At 36.4% G+C, this 25,598-nt stretch overlaps 1 long non-coding RNA gene across 2 annotated transcripts; it reads left to right on the top strand.

Moving 5' to 3' along the window:
* The first annotated feature begins 2,590 nt into the window (after positions 1-2,590).
* Positions 2,591-25,095, top strand: LOC116574426. Of its 2 annotated transcripts, XR_004279289.1 has the most exons (6): positions 2,591-2,708; positions 11,809-11,920; positions 12,056-12,189; positions 17,723-17,862; positions 19,666-19,794; positions 24,614-25,095. It is a non-coding gene; the product is annotated as an uncharacterized LOC116574426 (long non-coding RNA). The 2 variants fall into 2 exon arrangements; XR_004279288.1 differs by lacking the exon at positions 19,666-19,794.
* The last annotated feature ends 503 nt before the right edge of the window (positions 25,096-25,598 follow it).

Below are 25,598 nucleotides of genomic sequence, written 5' to 3'. Positions count from 1 at the left end.
AGCATTGCTGGTTCTATCTTTACTGGATTTCAATTTAATAAAGTGATGATATCTTTCTTATTCTTTGAGGATTCTCTAAAAGTGTTGTTTGAATCCCTCACCATTATTATTTTTTTTAAGTTTTTATTTAAATTCCAGTTAGTTAATATACATTATTTTACTCTGATGGCTGGACATGTGGTACTGAATAAGGAGATGGGCCATAGGGATGGACGTAAGTGTGACCCTGTGTGCACGCCTTCCTTAGTCCCTTGTAGGTAAGTGATTCATATGTGATTACACCAAGACTCAGCCTCAAAACTCTTCCATCCATTGTCCTGAGGAAGTCACAACTATCCAGAGTTGACACTCCAGATGAAACCCACTTGCTATCCCTAAGCTAACTAAGGGATGAGTTACAGACTTGTAGAGGCTAGGAGAGTAAAACAATTTCAGAAAATAGAAAATGATATTTTTAATGAGAGAAAATTTAGTGACATCTTGCAGAATGTCTGAGAGATAATTAAGTAAATGTGCTAGGGAAGTACATTTAGGAAGGGGAATTACAGACAAGAAACTAATTCATCTTGCTCTAGCATATTAGATATGCACAGGCCAAATATATATGGTTTGCTACTACTCATTTGATTTCTATGTTTTGTCACTTTGGCTAATTGAGAATTGACAACATGACAAGTCAGCTAATAGATATTTTTGTGTGCCTACTGAGTGCTAGAAACTTTGGCAGACAGTAACAAATAACTAAATAGAAGTATCATATAACATTGGATAATAAAAACTGTTGCTTCAACATGACGGCTGTCATTTTTAGTGAGTGACATGGATTTTTTTTCCTGTTAAAATTTACATTTAATCCCAAAGTAAGGCAGCAATGAGTGGCTAAGAACACAGACCGTAGCCAGACTGTGTTCTTTGGCTCAAATCCCAACTCTGTCGTATTACGGCTTTGTGACACTGGGTAAGTTATTCAAGCTTTAAAAATGAGGAAAATAAAACTGTATCACATGATTATTATTAGAATTAAAATTTGAGCACTGCTTAGAAAAATGGCTGGCAAGTAATATTATGCCACAGTTTATTAAATAAACAAATCTTAAAGTGTACTAACATTGAATAACTGTAGATATTATCAATTCTAGTTGAATTGCAATAGATACAATCTCCTCCGTCTTTTAGTTGAGAAACCTAAAACACAGAAAAATAAAACATCTTGGCTAAGGATCCAATAATTAGCAAAACTGATATCATGTCCATTTACACTGCCTCAGAGACATATGCAGTCACCATCAACATCGAGACAAGGCTCCCCACAAGCAAAAAGATTACAATTCATTGAAAGCTCAGATAATGATTAGCATTTTCAGCAATAAGTTATTTTTTATTAAGGTATGTACATTTTTTAGACATAATGCTTTTGTACACTTAATAAGACTATAGTACAGTATAAACCTAATTTTTACATGCACTGGGAAACAGAAAAATCTTTTGACTTGCCATAGTCATTTTATTGCAGTGATCTGGAATCAAATTTGCAGTATTTCTGAGGTATGCCTGTACGTAACTGACATGAAGGTGAAACCAGAGGGGAGAACTACTGGTTCCTTTGTCCTGCCTGGATAATGATACCCAACACTGCCAATAACTGGATTATTTTTCCGTGTGGTTTCATTCCGCTGACAGAATTTATCTTGTCTCTGAATCATTTTGTCTGCATGACCATAATTATCACCATAAAAATAGCAAACATTCATCACCAACAAAATTTCCATATATCCATTGCTTTAGGCAATCACTCGTCTGCCTTCTACAAAGAAAGCAGTTTATAGATTAGTTTACATTTTCTAAAATTTTAGATAACGGAATCATACAGTATATACTTTTTTTTCTGGTCTGGTTTCTTTCACTTATAAATGTTTCAAAATCATTTATGCTTTTGCTTTTTATTGCAGAATAGTAACCCACTGCATAGTGTCATAGGTTGAACCGTGTCCCACTCCACCTCCCCTCACCCACCCAAAAAAGATACTCTGAAGTCTTGACCTCTAGTACTTTAGAATGTGAACTTATTTGGAAATAGGGTCTGCACAGAGGTAAGCTAGTTAAAATGAGGTTATTAGGGTGCACCCTAATCCAATATGACTAGTGTCCTTATAAAATGGGGAAATTTGGACACAGAGAAATGCACAGAGGTAAGATAATATAAAGACACAGGGTGAACATCAATTACAAGCCAAGGAATTCCTGAGGCTGCCAAGAGGCTAGGAGAGAGGCCCAGAACAGCTCTCTGGGCAATGAACATTTTGGATTTCTAGCCTTCAGAATTATGAAATGATAAAGATCTGTTGTTTAAGCCACCCATTTTGTGATGGCAGCCCTATTAAACTAATACATGTGAATAGACAATGTTTTTGTCCATTTAGCTCTATGGGTAGATAGTTTTGAACTATTAATAAAAGCTGCTATGATCATTAATGGTAGCTTTGTGTAGACATATGTTTTCTATTCTTTTGGGTAATAAAGAGAGGAAGGATGGATCATATAGTAAGTATGTGCTTAACTTTTCCAAGAAACTACCAAACTCATTTCCAAGGCATCTGTACGATTTAAAAATTTGACCTATGAGAGGCAGACCATGAGAGTTTTATTTCCACCACATCCTTGCCAATATTTGGTTTGACCAGTCTTCTTGATTTTAGACATGCCAATAGGTGAGTGGTGGTATTTCATTGTGGTTTTAATTTGCATTTTATTAATAACTAGTAATATTGAGCATCTTGTCATATGCTCATTTATGGTCTATATTATCTTCTTTGGTGAAGCATCTATTCATTGTTTTTGTTTATTTCATGACTTGTACATTTTCTTATTACTGAGTTTTAAATATTTTTTATGTGTTCTGGATATAAATCCTTTACTGATTTTTAAATATTTATAAACTTTAAAAAATTGTTTTGACTTTATTTTATACTTTGTACCCTATAATAACTCAAAGTGGATTATAGTCTTGAATATAAAACCTAAAATTATAAAACTTCTAGAAGAAAGCAAGGAGGGAACATTTGTAACCTTGGGTTAGTCAAGATTTCTTCAATATGACACCAAAAGCATGACCCATAAATAAACAAGTTGGTAAAATAGACCTTATCAAAATTAAAAATGTCTGTTCTTTAAAAGACTGTTTAAACTGATGGTTACTGGAGGGGGAGGTGGTTGGAGGTGGTGGAGATGGGTTAAACAGGTGATGGGTATTAAGGAGGGCACTTGTGATGATCCACCAGGTAATGTATGTAAATGATGAAAACCACTAAATTTTATATGTGTAATATTAAACGTATGTTTAATTAAGTGGAATTTCAATAAGAAGTTGGAAGAAAAAAAAAGACTATGTTTAAAGAATAAAAAGACAACAAAATGAATGAAAATATTTCCAAAACATAAATCTGTACAAGACTTTTATCTATAATATTCATGAAACTCAATAAGGAAATAATCAACTCAATATTAAAAATGGGCAAAGTATTTTTTCCTAGTCTGTAGCTTGTCTTTTCATTTTGTCTTTTTCTTTCAGAAGTTGAATAGTTTTAGATTTTATATTTAAATCTATGATTTATGTTAATTTTTATATATGGTATGAGGTATAGATTGAAGTTGTATCTCTTTTTTGCATTGAATATTCAATTTTTTCACTGAACTGTCTGTAGGGCCTTGGTACCTTGGTCAAAAATCAGTTGTCAATATTTGTGATATGTTCCTATATTTCTGGAATCTTTCTTCTATTGATCTATTTATCTTTATAAATCAAGACACTGTCTTGATTACTTCTGTTTTATAATAGCCTTAAAATCAGGAAAAAGTTAATTCTCTTTGTTTTTCTTTTAAAACTTGTTTTAGCTAATTTAGATTTTTAAAATTTCAATATAAATTTTAGAATTAGTTTGTTAATTTCTACCAAAAAAATCTAAGTGAGATTTTAATTTGGATTGCATTGAATATAGATGTCAATTTGGAAAGAATTGACATCATATTTTTTTAAAAGATTTTATTTATGTGAGAGAGAGAGAGAGTGAACAAGCAGGGAGGAGGGGGAGAGGGAGAAGCAGACTCCCCATTGAGCAGAGAGCCTGAGGCAGAGCTGAATCCCAGGACCCTGAGATCATGACCTGTGCTGAAGGCAGATGCTTAACTGGCACAGCCACCTAGGTAGGCCCAGAACTGACATCTTAACAATATTGAGTCTTTAGAGCCATGAACATAGCCTACCTATTTAGGTCCTCTTTAAATTCTCTTATTAATGTCTTTTCGTTTTTAGTGTACAAGTTTTGCATATTTGTTAGATTTATTCCAAAGTATGTTATATTTGGGAATATTCTATATTGTTAATTTCAATTTCTGATGATTTAATACTTAGAAATGCAATTAACTTTGGTATATTAAACTTGTATTCTGCAACCTTGTTAAATTCACTAGTTCTAAGAGCTTTTATTTGTTTATTTTGGTAAAATTTTTATCAGATTTTCTACATAGTCATATTATCTACAAATGATTTAACCTCCTTTCAATTCAGAATGTTTTTTATTCCCTTTCTTTGACTCATCAAAGAACATTCAGTACAACACTGAACAGAAATGGTGAGAGCAGACATTTCTGTCTTATTCCTGGTCTTAGGGAGAAGTATTTCATCTTTCACCATTCTGTGTGATGTTTACCGGATTGAGAAGGCTTTCTTCTATTCCGGGATGCTGAGTTTTTTATTGGAATGAATGTTGGATTTTGTTAAATGCTTCTTTTCCATCTATTAATATGAGAATATCCATTTTTTTAGTTTGTTATGATGAGTCAGATCCCCTTCCTTCCCTCCCTCCCTCCTTTCTTTTATTATGTTCAGTCAGCCAACATATAGTACATCATTAGTTTCTGATGTAGTGTTCAGTGATTCATTAGTTGCATATAACACCCAGTGCTCATCACAACACATGTCCTCCTTTGTACCCAGCACCCAGGCACCCCATTCTCCCTCCCACTCCCCTCCGTACCCCTCAGTTTGTTTTCCCAGAATTAAAAGTCTCTTGTGGTTTTGATCCCTCTCTGATTTCTTCCCACTTAGTTTCCCCTCCTTTGCCCTATGGTTCTCTGCGCTATTCCTTATATTCCACATATGAGTGAAACCATATGATAATTGTCTTTCTCTGTCTGACTTATTTCATTGAGCATAATGCCCCCAGTTCCATCCATGTTGATGTAAATAGTGGGTAATATTTCTTTCTGATGGCTGAGTAATATTCCATTGTGTATATGGACCATATCTTCTTTATCCATTCGTCTGTTGAAGGACATCTTGACTCTTTCCACAGTTTGGTTATAGTGGACATTGCTGTTATGAACATTGGGGTGTATATGGCCTTTCTTTTCACTACATCTGTATCTTTGGGGTAAATACCCAGTAGTGCAATTGTTGGGTCATAGGGTAGCTCTATTTTTAATTTTTTGAGGAACCTCCACACTGTTTTCCAAAGTGCCTCCACCAATTTGCATTCCCACCAACAGTGTAAGAGGGTTCCCCTTTCCCTACAACTTATCCAACACTTGTTTCTTGCCTTGTCAAATTTTGGCATTCTAACTGGCATAAGATGGTAGCTCAATGTCGTTTTGATTTGAATTTCCCTGACAGCTAATGATGATGAACACTTTTTCATGTGTCAAATAGCCGTTTTTATTTATTTTTTAATTTTTACCTACATGTTCTATAAATTCTTGATAAAGGAGTATAGATATCTCTGAATTGAAGTTTGGATTTGTCTATTTCTCCTTACTCCTTACAATTGTATTAATTTTTTCTTTAAATCTTTGGAAGCTCTATTATTAGGTACATAAATGACTAGGATTTTATGTCTTCTTTATGAGTTGTTTCTTTTATCATTATTAAACTTCTTTACCTCTGATAATATTCTTTGCTCTGCATTATACTTTTTATGATGTTAATATAATTATAACACATTTTTTATAACTAATACTAAGATAGTTGATTGGTATAAATAAAAGTCAAGATTCTATATGTATGTACACACACATACACACACATATTATGAAGATACACTTATATAGCCTTGAAAGGCAGGATAGAGTTGAATCCTGCTTTCTTATCCATATATATAAAAATTAATTTTAAAGACATTTAAGTGAAATAAATTTTTTATATGATATTTTTTATTCCTTTTTTTAAAATATATTTTTTAATCTGATAATTAGATACCTTGTGCCTGGAGGACTTTATATTTATTTCAGGCTAACAATGAATTATTTCAGCTTTTATATATATATTTTATATATATAAAATGCTTTATTTTGCTATAATTTTGAAAGATATTTTCATTAGGGGATATATTCCTGTATAGTAATTTTTATTTTAGGACTTTTAGAATGCTGTCTACTTGTGTTTTTGTTAGCCTTCCAGTAAGAAATCTGATGTCACTGTTACTTTAGTTTCTCTATATCTAATCGTTTTTTCTGATTGATTTTAAGACTTTTCTCTTTATCATTGTTTTGAGCAAGTTTGTGTTCATTGAACTTGTTGGTTGTGGGGGTTTGTAGCATTTAAAAAATCTGGGAGAATTTACTCTCTAATATTTAAAATATTTTCATTTTCTTCCTGCTTCCTCTAGTTTAGAGATTCCATTTACACTAATATTATGCTTCTGGAATTTAGGCGACAGTTAACCAGTGCTTTTTTTTTTTTGGACTCTTTTTTCTCCATATTTTGGTTTAAATAGTTATTAGTGCTCTCTTTAAATTCAATAATCTTTATTTCTAATAATGTCTAATCTGCTGTTAATCTCATTGAATGTAGTCTGCATCTTAGACATTGTAATTTTCACTCCTAGAAATTTTATTTGGATTTCAAAAATAACTTCTTATGCCTCTACTTAAATTTTTTTTAAAGATTTTATTTATTTATTTGACAGACAGAGATTACAAGTAGGCAGAGAGGCAGGCCCACTGAGCCACCCAGGCGCCCCTCTACTTAAATTTTTGAAAACATATAATATGGTTACAATAACTTTTAATGCCCTTCTCTGTTAATTCTAACACCTATATCAATTCTGGGTTGATTGATTTTTACTCATTATTGGCATTTTTTTTGTTTCTTCACATGATTTAGGATTTTTAAATTGGATTCCAGGCATTGTGAATTTTAGCTTGTTAGGTGCTGGACATTTTTGTTTTCCTATAAATATTCTTAATTTTTTTCCTGGGATGAAATTAAGAAACAGTTTAATCTTTTAATGTCTTGTTTGTAAGACATGTTTAGGCAGAATCAGAGCAGCATTTAACCTATGGCTAATTATTCCTCACTACTGAAATAAGATACTTCTGAGTACTTTACTAGATGTTTCATGGGTTATAAGGTTTTCCCTTCTGGCTGGTGGAAACAGGTCATATTCCTGTCCTCTGTGAACACCAAAGAATGTTTTCTCTGATACTTTTTGGGTGGTTATTTGCTAGCATGCATTTAGTTTCTCACACATATACACTCACTACCCCTGCAGATCTCCAGAGTTCCCTTTTTGGGTAGTTCTCTCATCTCTGGTTATTTGTACTGTAAACTCTAGCCAAGTTGGTCTCAATGGATGCTGAGCTTAATCTACTCACCTCAGCGAATAAATTGGGTTCTGCTTTGGCCTCCACTTCCAGCATCATGGCCTGATAACTGTCTTACAGAATTAAAAAAGGGTAATTTTAGGGCTTCCCTTGTTTCCTATCTCTTACAGATTGCTGTCCTTAATGGCCTGGTATCTGTGTCTTAAAAACCACAGTTGCCTATATTTTGTCCTTTGTTTTGAAGGGGAGGGTTATTTTTAAGAGATGATGAAACTGGTTTCTGTTATTTCAACTTGGCTGGAAATAGAAGCCCTACATCTCAGAGGATTTCCAACAGACCCAGAGTCTTAAAACATTATATGTAAAATGTCAAGAATACAATTTAAACCTACTTGATATACAAAGAAGAGAGAAAATCTCAATAACTCATAAGGAAAAAACTTTCAACAACTGCATACCTGGTGGTGATGTGAATCCTGATGATCTAAGTCCAACAAAACTTTAAACCAGCTACAGTAACTGTGTTTCATGAAGTAAGGTTGAACACCCTTGAAACAAATGGAAACACAGTAGTTCTCAGCAGGGGAAGAGAAGCTGTAAAAAAAATAAAATGGACATTTTAGAACTAAAAGTAATGACACAGAAAAGAATCTGTAAACTTGAATAGAGTATAGAAATTATCCAATTTGAAAGGCAGAGAAAAATATTTTAGGGAAAAAAGTTTGAACAGAGTATGAGAGTCCTGTGGAATAGTATAAGAAGACATAACATTCATGACAGTTGAAACCTAGGAGGGGAGAAGATATAAGTAGAATAGATATAAGTAGAATATAATGCAGAATAAGTATTGAAGAAATGATGGCTGAAAATTTCCAAAATTTGGAAAACGACATAAATATACAGATTCAGGAAACTTAAAGAACCCTGCACTGGATCAACTCAAAGGAAACCATGCCCAGATACATCTTAACTATACTGCTGAAAATCAATATTCAAAATCTTAAAAGCTGTCAGAAAAAAAAATTACACATTGTATTTGAATGACTGGATTTTTCATGAGAAACAATGAACGCTAGAATAAAGTGACACCTTTTAAAAGCAGTGTAAAAAATGAACTGTCAACCCAGTTCTCTATCCAGTAAGAATATCTTTAAGAATGAAGCAATAATGACATCAGTCTGAGTTGAAAGAAAACTAAGAGAACTAGTCAAAAGTAGGCCTTCTCTAAAAAAAATGTTAAAGGAGGCACTACAGGAAAAATAAAAATTAGGCATGAAGGAAGCACAACATAAGTGGTAAATAACTAGGTAAATATGACATTATTTTTTCCTCAAATTCTTTAGAATATGTATGATAACAAAAATTATAATACTGTCTGGTAAGGTTTTAATACCTGTAGATGTAATATGACAACTATAAATCTAACATAAAATGGAGGAGAATACAGTTTCTACATTTCAGAAAAGGTAAAATATTAATTTTAGTAAACTGTTAAAAAGTGACATATGTATGTAGTAATGCCTATAACAGCCCCTAAGAAAAGACAATAGAGACAAAAAGTAGATAAGATGGAATATAAGTATATAGCTAAATATTTTTTAAAAATCCACAAAGGGAAATAAATTAGGAGGAAGGATGATTTAAAAAAAATCCACAAAAGGGGAAAAGGAGCAAATAAAATAGAGGGGATAAAAAGAAAAATAATGACAAAACAATAACTTATCAATAATTACATTAAATTTGAATGGTCTAAGCCTACCAAAAGACAGTGATCATTAGGTTGGACAAAAAAACTAAGACTCAAATATATGTTATTGAGAAACAACCCACTTGAAACATCCTGGTATGGATAGGTTAAAAGTAAAAAGAAAAATATGTAACATACACTTATCAAAAAAAAGCTGGATTGTCTCTATTAATATTAAGCAAAGTAGACTTTAGAACAAGGAAAATTACCAAGGGGTGTCATTATGTAATAAGGTCAATACACTAAGAAGACATACAATCTTTAATATGTATGCATACACAGAAAAATCAAACCAAAACCAAAAGTGGTATTAAAATACAACTGGAAGAACTTCAAGGAGAAATACGCCCACAATTATAGCTGGAAGCTTTCAGTGTCCTCTTTCAGTAATAGAACAAGTAGACAAAAAATAAGACTGTAGAAGACATGAGCAACACCATTCCACCAAAGAACAACAGAACACAAATTTTTTCCAACTGCACAGGGACCACTTATCAAGATAGAACATATACTGGGTCATAACACAACCTTAACACATTTAAAATTATTGAAATCATGCAATCCTCTATATATCCTCTAACCATAATGGAATTAATCTAGAAATCAATAACAGAAAAATAACTGGAAAATCCCTCAATTCTTAGAAATTAGATAACAGTTTAGATAAAAATTAGGTAATAAATAATCCACTTGCCAGAAAGCAAGTCTCACAGAAAATCAGAAAACATTGTGAACTGAGTGAAAATGAAAATACAACATATCAGAGTTGGTGAGGTTAAACTACAATAGTACTTAAGAGGGAAAAAATGTCATTAAATGCGTATATGAGGAAAAAAAGGGGCCTCAAGTTAATAATATAATTCTATTTAGGGAACTAGAAAAGAAGAACAGAGTAAGCCAAGGTTATCAGAAGGAAGAAAATAATAGAAAGCAGAAATCCATAAAATCGAAAACAGAAAAATAATAAGTACAACCAGAAACTGGCTTTTTCAAAAGAGCAGTAAGATAGGGTAAAACTTTGTACAGATTGACCAAAAAACTAAAACCAAAAAACAGGAGAGTAGACACAAATTACAATATTAGGAGGAAAAATGATGGTATTATTATAGATACAACAAACATTAAATGTGTACTAAGGGAATATTATAAAGAACTTTATGCACATAAATGTAACAGCATGGATGAAATAGAAATTCCTCTGAATATGCAAACTGCCAAAACTCATTGAAGAATAAATAGATAGCTTGAATTCTGTATTTATTAAAGAAATGGAATTCAGTGTTAAATGCATAGGTCAATATGGACAGAGAGAAATAATTAAGACTAACTTACTGAGGTAGGGCTCCTTATTTTGTCCCTGCTGAGCAAAATACTAGTCCCTCAGATCTGAGATTTTGGCTGTTCATTTATACGATGAAGGGTGTTGAACAGTGGGTAGGCTTTAAACAAATGTCTTGAAATAGGAGAATGATATGCTAAATGGTTTTTAAGGTCTTAATCTCAAATTAAGGAGATTTTGGCAAATGTGTTTTGGAATAGATATCTACTTAGAATAAATAGCTTCTAGAGACAGGGATAGTAACCAGGAGGCTGTTACTGAAATGTGGTGGTAAGGATTTGATCTAGGCAGGCAGTTTTCAAAAATGAATATAAGGGCTAAATCTAAGAACTGGTATAGTTTATGTGTAACCACATGTTTATCTTTATTTTTCTCCAAGTAAGGTATTTTTCTATATAAGATAATACAAGTCTATGCTCTTTGGGTAAAAGACAATACATATTAAGTAAGCATTTCTAAAGCATCTGGAAAGAACTGCCTAGTTCAAAACCCTTTTCCCTCATCTGTTCTAGACAGTGAAACATGTTTTGGACTAGCTGCATTTCCACAATAGTTTTTTTTTTTTTTCCTAAAGACATTAAAATGACTGAATTCTCCAGGCAGAAAATGAAAACCCTAAAATAGAGGCAGAATAACAAGTATTACTTCTGTTAAACAAATATAGAATTTAAATACACAATTGAGCTGCTTCTGTTTATGCGCTTTAACATTTAAATCTTCTTACCCCCTTACAATAATTGAAATTGCCCAAAGAAAAATTACCAATTTGAAATGGAATAAAATGAACCTGGTGGTCTCAGGAACAAGCACATTAGTCAAGTAGCATCAGCAAAATCCATTTTTGTATGTAATTTGGAGAATAAGCCTTTAGGTCAGCATTCAGTTTGTGCTTGCGCCGAGAGCTAAAACAATGCAGCCAACAAGAACAGCTCTTATGTGATGTTCTCAGTGTTTCTAACTTTGTCCCCATCTGTTTGAAAATTTCTGCAGTGGTGCCCAGAACAGCTTGTTGGTAAGAAGGAGGAAGTTTCAAGGGACAATTTTTCTACAGACCAAATAATCTTCAAACTCAAAAAAGAATCAAGGTGGTCTTTTAAGCTCTCCCTATTCTAAACTTTGTTCACAGATCAGCAGCATTAACATATCCTGAGAGCATGCTGGGAACGCAGGATCTCAGCGCCCAACCCCCTACTATGATCTACTGAATCAGAATGTGACCATTTTGTCAGGACCTCCAGGTGATATGACAATTTGAGACAATGTGTTTTAAGCTCTTTGAACAGGTTTTTGTGGGAGAGTGGTTTGAGAGATGAGGGGTTTACATATCTTCAGAGACAAGTGCTGATCTTTAGGTGAAGGTTTTGGCTTTGCAGCGATGTGACAGAACAGCATGCAGGGACCATACGGAAGAGGAAAAGACCTCTGCAGGCAATGATGCTGGGAGAGCAAACCTCCTGTGGCATAGCAGAGTTCCTGAAGACCTCTGGGATGCTCATCAAGGTTAAAGGTGAGAGTTTCAATATCAGGCAGGTGGTATTAATGCTTTCTTCACAATCCACCAGCTTTTCCAAGTATGCGCATGTTCAAGGAGTCAATCTCCCAGCACTTTATCAGACCAAGAGAAAACGATTAGATCTGTAAACAGTATGACTTTTTAATCACACAAGAAGACATCTCCTTCCCATAGGAAGGACACTTTGAAAAGGTTCAGTTTGTAATTCACAACCTGGAGAGATGCTGAGAGCCATCCTAGGGTCAAAATTCAGTCTGTCTCCAATTTCCAAAGAGCAATCCTGGCCCGAACCTCTGGACACACGCAGAACTCTGCCAATTACAGTTTGTGCAGGATGAGGAAATCCCTCCCTTGTCCGTCTCTGGCAGTCAGGATCCCTCTACTTCATCTCGAGATTAATTTTCTAGCTAAACCTTTGTACTCGTTGTTCTCAAAGATCTTTATGAGGAGAAACAGACGGATCTGGATGATCTAGATGGGCCTGGCCAAGTGGTTTCACATGTCGATGGAGCCCGAGTTGGGCTTGGGTGGGGCAGAGCTCCCCGCCCTTGTTTCTCCATTAAGATCTCTGTGTCTCCTGCAGCAGCTACTTTCGTTGGCTCATTAATGGGATTCTGTTTAGAAATGACATTACAAGTGATATCTAAATGTCAAATAATAAGGGTGTTTAGCCATCTGCTTTTGTTGACTGCTCACCCTGTCATCTTAGGACTCTCTGACGGTGCTATGCTTGGGTACTTAAAATGTTCTTCACTGAATCATTCTCAAAGCTTCTGAAGATTCCAGCAGTGAATTACCACAGGTAACCTTCATAGAATCCCCAGGCCCCAACATCCTGAGAGTAGAGACAGTAAAGAACAGGGGGAGGAATACTGCCTTGGAAGCCAGACACACGGGTGTTAGCACCTTAGCTCCGTGCCACCTTGAGCAAGTTACTTAAGCCTCATTGAGCTTCAGTTCTTCACTGTAATAGGAGAAAAATAACATCTATTGCACAGATTTATGTGCGGATTCAAAGAGATAAAGGGAAGTCACTTAGCAAAACCACTTGCACTTACTAGAGAATCAAGAAGATTATACTCCCTTTTCCTTTATGTGGTGAATATTTATTTTATGGTTTCCCTGGAGTACTGAGCCCAAGTCAATACTTAGGTGTCAAAGTTTTGCTGAGGGGGTGTAATACAGGGAAGCAAAAGAGAAGGAACCAGGTAAGCGAAGTAGGGGATGAGAGAGTGCAAGTACAAAGGAGTGCATTCCAAGCTGTTTAGACTTTACCAGGAAACTTATCGGTTCCTCAGTTGTGTAGGACAACTCCAGAGAAGGAAAATGGGAATACTGGGTCTCAGAATAGTCTCTCAGAGAGGAGAAGGGAGAAGAATCTGTTAGCTCCTTTCACTCACTGAACAGCCTCCCCTTCTTTCCACCATTGGGGTATAACTCCCCCACATTTCCGGTTATTTTTTTCCCCCAAGAGCAGTGGCACTTGCATGAGCCAGCAACATTTCATGCACTTTTTGCAAACTGCATTCTGAAAGACCCATCCTGGAAAGCCAGTGGGATGGGCGGGTTGAGGAGCTTATGAAACTTTTGGAACCTGCACTTTAGCAGTGACAGCACAAGGGCAGAAGAGAGAGCCTTGTAGTATGAGGTCAGAGGTGTGAGATGAGACATGGTTTGCTCCTGCTTCTAACAACTTGGGAAATCAAAACCAGCCACTTATGGAAGCAGGGCCAAGTGCCAGGCAGCCTAGCACAACAAGAGATCAGCCTCCGTCATGAGGGCAAGGACAGAGTTCAGCAAGCTTCTCTTCAATTAAAGATGGACATCATTTCTCTGCACCAACAAAACATCATTTTATCACCAAGCAGACAACATAGCCAAGCAAATCTGAGAAATGCATAAACTGGGTCTGATGTTATAAGAATAGGATATGAGCTTTCAAAAGCTTATGAAGGCAAATGGATGCAAATTGGCTCACTACACAGTTATGAACTGAGTCAAGTTAATTTTTGGGGTCCATCTGATTAGAGCTCAGGAGAAGGGTTGGGGTTTAGAGACTTCTCTGGGCAGAGTTAACTTGTTAGCTGACTTCAGAGTCCATGTTCAACATGTCAATGTACCTACTGCCTCAGCACAGCCATGGCAGTAAAGCTGTGAGACTGAATATTGTTTCCCAGCAGGAGCAGAGATGAGGCCTCAGGTCTTAGTGTGCCTGCAGTGACAGAACAAGAGGCTGTGGAAGATGTGGAAGACACTGTGGGGGAGCGGGGTGGGGGGAGGAAAAAGAGAAGTTTTTAGCATCAGAAAGAGAACGAAGAGAGAAATCAAGAAATTAAGCAGAACCCTTGGGATGAGCAGCTGGTGATGTATGGGATTGTGGAATCACTGTACTGTACACCTGAAACTTCTAGAACACTGCATGTTAACGATACTGGGATGAAAATAAAATTTTAAAATTTAAATTTTAAAATAAACACATTTTAAAACTTTTTAAAATAAAAAATAAATTAAGAAAAAAGGAATTGTAAGGTTGAAGGGAGTAACCATTGATTTCATGTGATGCTGAGAAACCAACCTAGAACAGGAATAGGAAACAAGATAATGGGGAAAAGAAAAAGAAACAAGATAACAGAGTTTTGTAATTGCTGCCTTTTCCAGAACAATTTCAGTGGCAAGATGGGGGCTGGGAATATTGCTAAGGATTGAGCAGTGCGATAAAAGTGAGGAAACAGAGCTAGTGTTTTTTTTTTTTCCTTGATAATATGTGTACTCGAGATTGTCAGATAAGGAAAGAAAGAAAAGTTTTGGTAGCTCTAGGAGAAGCAGAATTGAGGTAAGGTATGGATAGATCGATAGATACAATAATTCCTCTATTTCATCTGCCCTGGTATTATTGCCTGTTTCTAGTTGTTGACAATTAGAAATAGTGATGCTATAAATATTCTTGTAAATGTCTCTGGGTATGTGTGTGTGCCTGTTTTGGCTGAATGTATTTGTAGGGAGAGTGATAGTGCATTTCTACATTCAACTGATAGCACAGTTTATTGATATGTCAGAGCACGTTAATCAAACCATCTGAAATCTTACTGTGTATATCTGCTTGCTCTGTAAATTACAGGTAGAGGTATGTTAAAACCCACAGTACATTACTGATATATACTTCCTCTTTTGTTAATTTTTGCTGTCTATATTTAGAAGAATACGCAAATTTAAAAGAGTATATTTAAACAGATACAGATTTAGAATTTTTTGTATCTTCCTGGTAAACTGAACTTTTTATCTCTATGAAACTTCCTTTTCTTCTCTCTTGTAATATTTCCTGTCTCCATGTTTTCTTTATGTGATGTACACTGCATTTTGGTTAGGATTTGGAAGGAATCTATTTTTTTCTATCTTTTTATAACATCTTTATTTTATTAAAAGATTTATTTATTTGAAAGAGAGAAAGAGCACAAACAGGGAGGAGGGGCAGAAGGAGAGGGAAAAGCAGGCTCCTCCCTGAGCAGGAAGCCCAACGCCGTGGGGATTGAGCCCAGCACCCTGGGATCATGACCTGAGCCAAAGGTAGATACTTGACTGAATGAACCATCCAGGTGCCTCTATAATCTTTATAACCTGATATGTAAGATGTATTTATTGTAATCAGAATATACTTGTTTTATCCTACCTTCTCTGATCAAATTTTCCTATTTGTAAAGCATTTTTTTCTATTTATGTTTATTACAATGATGTAGAAACAAGGTATTTTTTTTTTAAGATGGTGGAAGCCTTCATTCTACTTGCAGGCAGCGGGGAGGAAAAAAAATAAAAAAGTTGAAAAAATTAAGAGAGGGAAAGGAAATTGAGACTGACAAGGTATGTTCTAGAGGTGCTGGATGGCAGTGATATTTGGAATCCAGAGCACAAGACAAGGGGTCATCTTACAGAGGAAGCCTGGGAGGACTGGTACAGATCTGTGTTTGGTGGTCGTATGAGAAGATTAAGAAGGTAGTCTCTACTGGCCTCTATTTTCCTCCCCAGGTGGGAACAAGGTCTTCTGCTAATACATATGCAAGCAGAGCTGAGAGTTTTAGGGACATGGAAAGGTTTTGCAAGTGCCACCAATGGTCAATGGGAAAGGGAGGGTGTCAGTGGGAGAGAGGCATTTGTTTGGTAGGTGAGGGAGATCCTCCAGCAACTGTAAAATCACCCTCCAACTAGCCGTCGACTTGCTTTTCCCTGGAGTTCTCAAGTCCCACATCCTTCTATGCGCCCATTGTCATAGCTCTGAGGAAGCAGCTTTCCCAGATACTGCTAATGCTGCTGTTGGAAGGAAACCTTGGAAGGAGACTGTGTGGAATGGCAGAGGGGAGAACTTTTTTACTCTTCCCTTGATTTCTGTCTTAAGTGTAATCTAAATTGATCGGACTTTTTTTTTTTTTTTTCCACACAAGCTGGTAGCGCTGTATGCACTATGTTATAATCTTCTATTTATAGAGTGGCTCGTTTAATATGTCTCAGCTTGTGTTCACTGAACGATGAGATGGCTGGGGCGGGGGGTTGGCTATGGTGCTGGGAAACCTGTGGTTCTCTAATACTGACCTCTTTTTGGCTTTACGTTTTGCTGGGTTTTGCCTTTTCAACTTCTGCATCCTTAGCATAAAATCCTTACTAGTTTGTGAGACAAAAGAGCCCGGTCGTCAAATTCACAGACTCTGAAATTAAATTCCCTAGTTTCAAAACACGACTCCATCCCTTACAAACTTTATTACCTTGAACAAGTTCTTGACCTTCTTGGACTTCATTATTTGTAAAATGAGGATAAAATGACAACATCCTCACAGATTTTTCAGGAGGAGAAAATAGCACACATGTGGTGATGAATTTAAGCTGTCACCAGGGTTAGACCATAGTACTCAGCTATTCAGTTAAACACTAATCTAGGGATTGCTCTGAAAGTATTTTGTAGATGTGGTCCACATGTATAATCAAAAGACATTAAGTAGAGGAGATTATCCTCTACACTCTGAATTGGCAGCATCCCATCCACTGAAAAGCTCTAGGCGTAGCATTACACTGAGATTTCTTGAGGAAGAAATTCTGCTTCAAGATGGCAGCATCAACTCCCACCTGACAGTCTCTATTCTCCTGGTCTGCCATATGGACTTCGAACTTGTCAGCCTCAACAGTGTGGAAGGCAATTCCTCAAAGTAGATTGAAATGTATGTACATCCCACTGGTTCTGTCATTCTGGAGAACCCTAATACATACATCCAGAGCAGTTAGCACAGTGCCTTGCCCATCATAGTCCCCACAACGTATAGACTAATCACTGTTATTTCATGCATATCTGTTTAATATAGAGGATTCTTTCTGGAAACAGGGGTTGCCAGGGGTTAATCCCCATGAAAATGCAATCTTGACAGTTACTCATTTTTGTCATACTTCCCAAAGTTGTGACATGTGTCTGTTCTATTTTCCCAGTGCAACAATGATGCTTATGATGCTCTTCATAATGTCTTATTTCTTGCATGGCCCTACATGGCAGCTGATTTTCACCTTGTGCTTCATGACATTCCCTTGGGGAGGCCACAAGCCACTAAACCTGCATTTCACATCAGCCTTCAGCTCTTCCATGAGGCCTTGCAGTATTGGAGGCAATGTCACCAATGTACCCTTTTTAATTTGGTGAGTTCCTTGAACCACAAGAATATCCAATAATGGCAGAGAGACCAAAGAGTTAAACCTCACTGAGATTGAGCAAAGTGCCCTATGGGAAGTTGGTTCATTGGCAGAGAACTTAGGACACTCTATGTACTATACTCATTGTATATAAGAAAACATTTTTTTGTAGGTCCAAAAGGTTGAATGTTGGTAATTTCACTTGCTTCACTGTTCTAATTATACTCTGACTCACTATAATGGATTTATATAGTCTCTATTTTTAATACAAATATTTCTGTGGTGAGAATATTATTACAAATTAGTGCTGTATAGGGCAGTGCTAAGAAACGTGTCTAATTAATGTTGTTATTATTATTAGACTTTAGTAATAGTGAGAGGAAATCCAAGGCAATCCAGAGATGAGTCTTGGCCTTTAACATGCCTCTTTCCACCAGGAAATTGTCTCTTGGAGAAATGGGAGGGTAGGCTGGGCATGGAACTCTCTCATTAGTGATATCACAACAGGAAGTTTGCAGCACAAGCCTGCAGCCTAGAGAGCCATCACTAAGCCATATGTTTGCTCCTGTGGATCCAGATCCAACCATCGGGAAAGATAAGTATTAAGTGTCATAATATCAGCTCTTCTCTGCCAGTAAGCTATTTTCACTATTTTAGGGATTTTCAGTACAGATGGCACCAAAGACTGAGGCAAAACGCTAAGCAATGCTATGTATATATGCATGGGGTTTTGGAAAGAGAAAAATACCAAATTTTATTTATTAAAAGCATTTTTTAAAAATCCTGTCTCATACTTCACATCATCTACACAAATAAGCAAGGTGGTATGTCTTTAATAGATGCTCAATTAAAATATAAACTGCAAAGTGTGGTGTATTAGTATAAAGGCCTTAATATTTAAGCTTGATTAACTGGGTCTGAATCCTAGGTCTGTCACCAAATAGTTGTATAACTTTAGGCAAGTTAACCTCTCTATAATTTAGTTTTCTCTTTTGCAAAATGGGGATAGAAACGATCTTCTATCTTAGAGGGTTGTGGTGAGATAATACTTGTTAACTATGATGTCTGGTATAAAAAAAACATGGTATGTGTAGACTATTATTATTATTAAATGAGCAATTTTTGGTATATAGGGGAAATTTTCAAAGTTCAATTTGTGAAGAAAAAAAAGTGGGGAGAGGGTGACTGCCTGGCTCAGCTGGTGAAGCATGCCACTCTTGATCTTGGGATCATGAGTTTGAGCCCCATGTTGGGGGTAGAGATTACTTAAATAAGTAAATATTTTCTAAAAAGTCAAATTCCAAAAAAAAAAAAAATTAAAGTTCAGGGGTATCTGGGTGGTTCAGTTGGTTAAGTGTCTGACTCGGTTTTGGTTCAGGTCATGATCTCAGGGTCATGAGATCAAACCCCACTTTGGCCTTTGTGTTCAGTGTGGACTCTGCTCGAGATTCTCCCTCTGCCTTTCCCTCTGCCCCATCCCTGTGCTTGTGTTCTCTTTCTCCCAAAATAAATAAAGTCTTTTAAAGAGTAAAAATTGTGTTACAGAGCAGCATTAAAATCCCAAACACTCAACAATTCTCAAAATGTACAAACTCCAGAAACAATACTAGTTTCCCCCTGCATTAGAATGGTATGATATTAATTACTATGTGCTATTATGTATTTCACTGGTCATTGGTTAGATTGGACTTCCTGATTTATGAGGACTTTTGTTGTATTTATTTCTGCTCTATCCCATTTCTTCCTCCTGGTATTTGATTACCTTTGCCAAATGCCTGAAATGGCTTATATTATCATTTCCCTCCCTAGTGAATGACACATTGGTAATTGGTATTGGTAATGATCATTAAGAATAGCCAAGAAGATAACTGGGCTGATGCATCCAGATCTACCTTCTCAGCCTCAAAGTGAAGACGGTACCTATGTATTTTGTCCACTGTGAGTTAAAAATGAATATATTTTGCTCTTATATTGCTATGCGGCATTTGAGAATCCAACAGTCTGTAATCAAAGGAAAGCACTATTCCAAAACTACCAGCTTCTTTGAATGCTAAACCTCACAGGAATTCAGAGAAGCCCTAAGCATCTTTATCAGTTATTTTCAAAAGATTTATTGGAGAAAGCTTGGCATCTTAACACTGCATGATTTTTCTCACTGCTCTGAAAACTGCATTCAGATTCACCCCAAAGCCACCGAACTTGCATCAGAAAATTCAGCCTTAAAGCAGAGAAATGGCCTTTCCAATAAAAGTAATAAAAATAACTTGAAATTTCTTGGGTACCTTTCTCCTGAAATACTCCTAAAGCCTTTACATGATTAAGTAAAAGGATTTTTATCCCAGAAGGGTTTATTTTCCTGGGTGGTATTTGATTGGTAAAGTTTCTCAAAGTTTACATGTATTTCTGAACATCTTTCTCATCTTCTGTGGTTGTGTTGTCAGATTCAATACATTTCGATTTAACTTCTTATGAATGTCTATTCCTTTTTTTTTTTTATTTAAAAAATTTTTTTTTTTTAAGATTTTTTTATTTTATTTGACAGAGAGAGAGATCACAAGTAGGCAGAGAGGCAGGCAGAGACAGAGGGGGAAGCAGGCTCCCTGCTGAGCAGAGAGCCCGATGTGGGGCTCGATCCCAGGACCCTGAGATCATGACCTGAGCCGAAGGCAGCGGCTTAACCCACTGAGCCACCCAGGCGCCCCCTGTCTATTCCTTTTTAAAAGAAAAAAAAAAATCAGCATTAAGAGCTGAGTCATTGAGTTCCTTTATCATTCAGTTTTTGTGAAGAGCATTTTGTTCCCCCAAACTTCCTTCTTGTTCATCCACTCCTAACTTCATCCTTCCATTTCATTTGGGGTATTTCCAGCTGGGGCTCATGAGCTGACATAGTGCTTATACTCCCAGGACCTCAGGCCCCAATTAACAGCCTTCCTTTTTAATAAAATTGTCATATTTCATTAATTGATGTTCAGACTTTTGGGGCTTAGTTCTTCCAGAAGTTAAATATGTTTCCTTCCATTGTGTGATGGTTAATCCTGCTATCTGTACTCCTGTCCCTCTGTCTGCCCTGCATGCATATTTGTCTGTGGTACTGGAGAAATAAACTTAAATTCCTACACCCCTAAGTTTTCAATTTCTTAATTTTTTCAATATTTCTTTAATTTCATCCACATTATTCAAAATTTCCAACTCTAATTTAATTGTATTATGTAAAAGCAAGTATTTGTTTTTCAGAATCTTTTTTTTTTCTATTATAAGAGCAACACACATTCATTACAAAAAGGAGTTAAACATTCCATACGTAATTCCACCTCAAGGAGAGTAACAATGCCCATATTTTTCCCCCCAGTTTTGTTTTTTACTTTAAAAAAATCCAAATTGAGATCACATCTAATTGGAATGAAGTTTAAGAAAAATCAGAATCGGGGCGCCTGGGTGGCTCAGTAAGTTAAGCAGCTGCCTTCGGCTCAGGTCATGATCCCAGGGTCCTGGGATTGAGTCCCACATTAGACTCCCTGCTCAGCGGAGAGCCTGCTTCTCCTTCTCCTTCTGCCTCCTGCTCAGCCTACTTGTACTCTCTATCTCTGTGTCAAATAAATAAAAAACCTAAAAAAATAGCTAAAAAACAAAAAGAAAAATCAGAACCAAAAAAAGAACCAGTGCATTAAGCATGATGCAACAATCATTTACAGATTCTCTACATTGTAGATTCATAATATATTTGTATAGATTTAAAATATTTTATATCATTTTGTGAACATTTTCCCAGGTCTTACTATTTAAAAAAAATATTGCCTCCCCCAAACTGTATGAGTTTATTGTTTGAAAGCACCCAAGGGGTTATGTACTCCGAAGTGCTTATAAAACTTTAGCTACTGAACGATAAATTATGTTGCTTTGGACTTCAAAGGAAAGAAAATAACAATAGACCATGGTCCACAGAAAGTGAAGGGACGATTGTAAATGCAAAAAACTTTGGATTATGTATGTTGGTAAGGGTTCTCCAGAACAGAACCAATAGTGTATATGTGTGTGTGTGCGTGCGTGTGTGTGTGTGTGTATGTGTGTGCATGGATGTGTCTGTATTCATGTATTTATATAATATGTATCTGTGTTGTTTATACACATCATATGTATATGATTTATTTTAAGAAATTGGTTCATGTGACTGGGGGTGCTGGCAAGTCTTAAATCTGTATGGAAGACCAGCAGGCTGAAAACTCAGGCAGGATTTGTAAGTTACAAAACTGTCTGAGACAGTCTTGAGGTAAGAGGAATGTAATTTTGTGCCCAAGTAAGCCATTCAGCCATCTCTTAAGTAATTGTTTTCATTTATAATCAGTAACCAGGAAATTCAATATGAAAGGCCCAAAAGATGTTCTCAACAAAGAGTAAACAGTTGAAGAACAATCTAGAACTGAAAGAACTGCCTACAGTGAAGTATTCCTTCCCAGTTCTATTACTGAATCTGTCAGTTTAAATAACTCCTATTTCATAAAGATCCTCACTTTCAAAGGTGAAAACTCCACATGAAAACCAATCAGCTTTAATCATTATCAAACTTTTAAGGAACAGGTAAATTCCTGTGCTGTTAAAACTCTCTAACAGAATAAAAAAGATAAAATTCTTCCCAATTTATTTTCAAGACCTATAGCTATAGCATTAGGCATCAAGAAGCCTGTGGCCAGGTCAATGTTTTCACTGCTATCAGAGTTTGAGGCAAATAAGATTCTCTGAAATTACATGTTGCTTTGAACAATATATCACAGAAAGAAAACTTCAGAATAGCCTATCATACAAAATGTATGACAAATCTCCTGTATAAACATTAACAAGTTGAATTGGGGCTTAGTTGCTCAGGTGCTGGCGTAGAGAAAGCAGAATTGATATCAAGTAGGAGTGAGATTGGTTTGGGCAGGTCAGAGAAGAAGAAAGATAGACAAGAAAATTCAGAGTTTGGGCAAGAGTGGGATGGAGATGCTACGCCATCAAATCTACAAGGCAAAAAAATATATATCTATATATCTATATATAGATATATAGATATATATCTACAATGCAAAGGGAAGGAAGTGAGAAGAGGTGGGGCTGGTGGAGAAAGGGAAGACAGCACATTTATGTACCAGAGGCCCCACTGACAGTTCTAATAGGGAATCAAGGGTGATCTTCCCAGGCAGCATGCACTCCAGAGATCATGGTCTTCTCCAAAAGATGGAGGAGTGGGGAGGAAGATGACCTCATTTCTTGATCTGAGGAATAGCAACAATGATAATTATAATGATGGACTACTAATAGCTACCATTTCTGAAGCCCCCTACTCAGTACCAAGCTGTGATCTATCCTATCTCATTTAACAAGGGTGTGAGAAAACAAGCAGTTTCTTGGCACTGTAGGAGAAATGGTGCCATCAGGAGACAGCTGGTTACAGTTAAGGTATGGAAAGGAGGAGGAGGTTCCCAGAGGGGTCTGAGGACTGTGGAGTTTGTAGATAATGGAGAGAGCAAGAAGGCAGAATGTAAGGGTTTTGGAAGGGGACTGAGTGGGAGCAATGAAAGCATTACAAGGGATGACACCGTGGGAAAGCATGAATAACCAGAGGGATGTGTCATATAGCTATGCAATAACAGGGGAAAAGCAGACTTGTAGACCAGGGCGTTTAGACTTGATCACCACTTATGGGTTCTCTATGGGGGAAAAAACACAGAAGAATGAAAGATGGGTGCTAAATAACTGACCCAGAGAAGTCCAAGTTGTAGAGGACAGAAGGCAGAGCAGGGGCAGGTTAGAAAATCTCTTTCAGGGGTGGTCAGAGGCAGAGTGGAGAGGAGGGGCTGGAGCCTGCAAATGACACTCAGGCCATGAGGAGAGGTGGGTTTTTTCTTGTTTCTCCAGAGAGATGGCATCACTGAATGTATATATATATTTTTATTTTCAGTCTCTCATGAGGATAAGATTTCTGAAGTTTCTTGAGCTGTTTGTCCCCATATGTTATCAATGAATATATATTGAGTTCCTACTGTGTGCCATTCGGTGCTATTGGGAGACAAAGATGCAAAAAACAGGGCCCATGCCCTCAGGAAATGTATGGTCTAGTTGAGAAGAAAGGTCATTATAAGTCAAATATAAGAAAAATCAATGATGAGACAAAACAAGGTCATAATTAAGTATATGACATTTGGGAAATAAACCATAAGGATAAGTAAGTGTCTGAATTCAAAGAAGGGAAGTAGATCCCAGTGGTATGGGAAGGTTTTAGAGGGGATAAAGAGCAGTTTGCATTGGGGGTGAAATAACATTTAGACAAGGTAAAGAGAGTGCATTCCAGGCATGGATGGAGACAACAACAAAGTTAGAGAGCAGGCAGTAGAGGGCTCTTGATGGAGCAGTTGTGGAAAAGGACTAGAGAGGCAGCAAGGCCTCAGTAAGGGGGGCCTTGAATGCCAGATGAGGCAGGAGGTATCCTGAGGGCAGGGAGAAGCCATGATGGTAAAAGTCTTCACTTCCTGCTCTATAAGTTGGTTTCTCCTTAGAGAATAGTTCTTTAAAACATTTCTGTGTGGTCACTTAGCTCCAGGATACTCACAAATATCCAGTAAATAAAACATCTTTGCTTTGAGACCAGGCACTATGCTTTTAAAGGCCAGAGTTTGGTAGTTGTTGACAGCTGCTGTCTTTTGTGGGTTGGGATGCAAGAAGAAAAGCACATCCAGAGGAACGCCTAACCTAGATCTGTTTGTTTTTGTATGTTAACCAACAGGTTTTGGAATAGACTGAGAAGGAATAAATGCAGTGTGCAAAGCCTGGAGTTTGGGGATCCACAAGAAGAAAGAGAAAAGGGCACGTGCTGATGGCTGAATGATTTCCACAAGCAAGGGAGGATTGGATATGTTTCAACAGATCTAGTCTTTATGAGTCCTTGTGGGATGGGGACAGGCAAACCCACTGTGTCTGCCTTCAAGCTCATCATGAGACCATATAGATATTAACTGGGAATGTTAATCCAAACTGGGAATGATGAAATCCTTCCTTCTTGTGTATCCAATTTGCCTTTATGAGCACACGGCTATAGAGATAAGGAATTGTTATGTGCATATGTGTTAATACACATAGGCGCTAATGGCTAACCCTGGGCCTTATGTTAGACTACATGAGTAAAGTTGAACACTTTGAGGAGCAAAGGAATGTTTAGGGAAAATTTTATTTTATTATATTATTTATTTATTTATTAAAATTTTTAAAATTTTAATACAATTTGAGGAGCAAAGGAATGTTTAGTGAAAATAAAATAAGATGCCCATTTGAAGTGTAGACAGTTTAATTTGTAAGGTTAATTATAGGAAAAAGAATATACATAAATCCTCATTTATACTTCCTAAATTCCGTACAATCATTAAGTCGTCACTATATTTCCATATCTATGTTGTGGTCATGGTCCTTGGTATCCTGATTTCTAAAGAACAGTGAAAATTATGCATCCAGAGCAGAAGTCTTAGAATCTCACCCCACTTCTACATACTACCAGAATATTTAGGATCTCTCTCTATTCTTCTATTATTTCAGCACCCACGTCAGTGTATCTTTAATTCTGAAAATTTCAGCTAACATCAGATCAATCAGATGGGAGAAAAAATATATGTGTAAAATTGGAAAAAAAATCACTGAGATGAAAAAGGGACAAAAAAATACACAATCAAAGTACACAATCAAAGTTGTGTACTTAGTAAAGTCTTTTCTCCCCTACA

This window comes from Mustela erminea, chromosome 15 (assembly GCF_009829155.1).
Source record: "Mustela erminea isolate mMusErm1 chromosome 15, mMusErm1.Pri, whole genome shotgun sequence".
NCBI lineage: Eukaryota > Metazoa > Chordata > Mammalia > Carnivora > Mustelidae > Mustela > Mustela erminea.
This window is presented reverse-complemented; position numbering and strand designations above follow the sequence as displayed.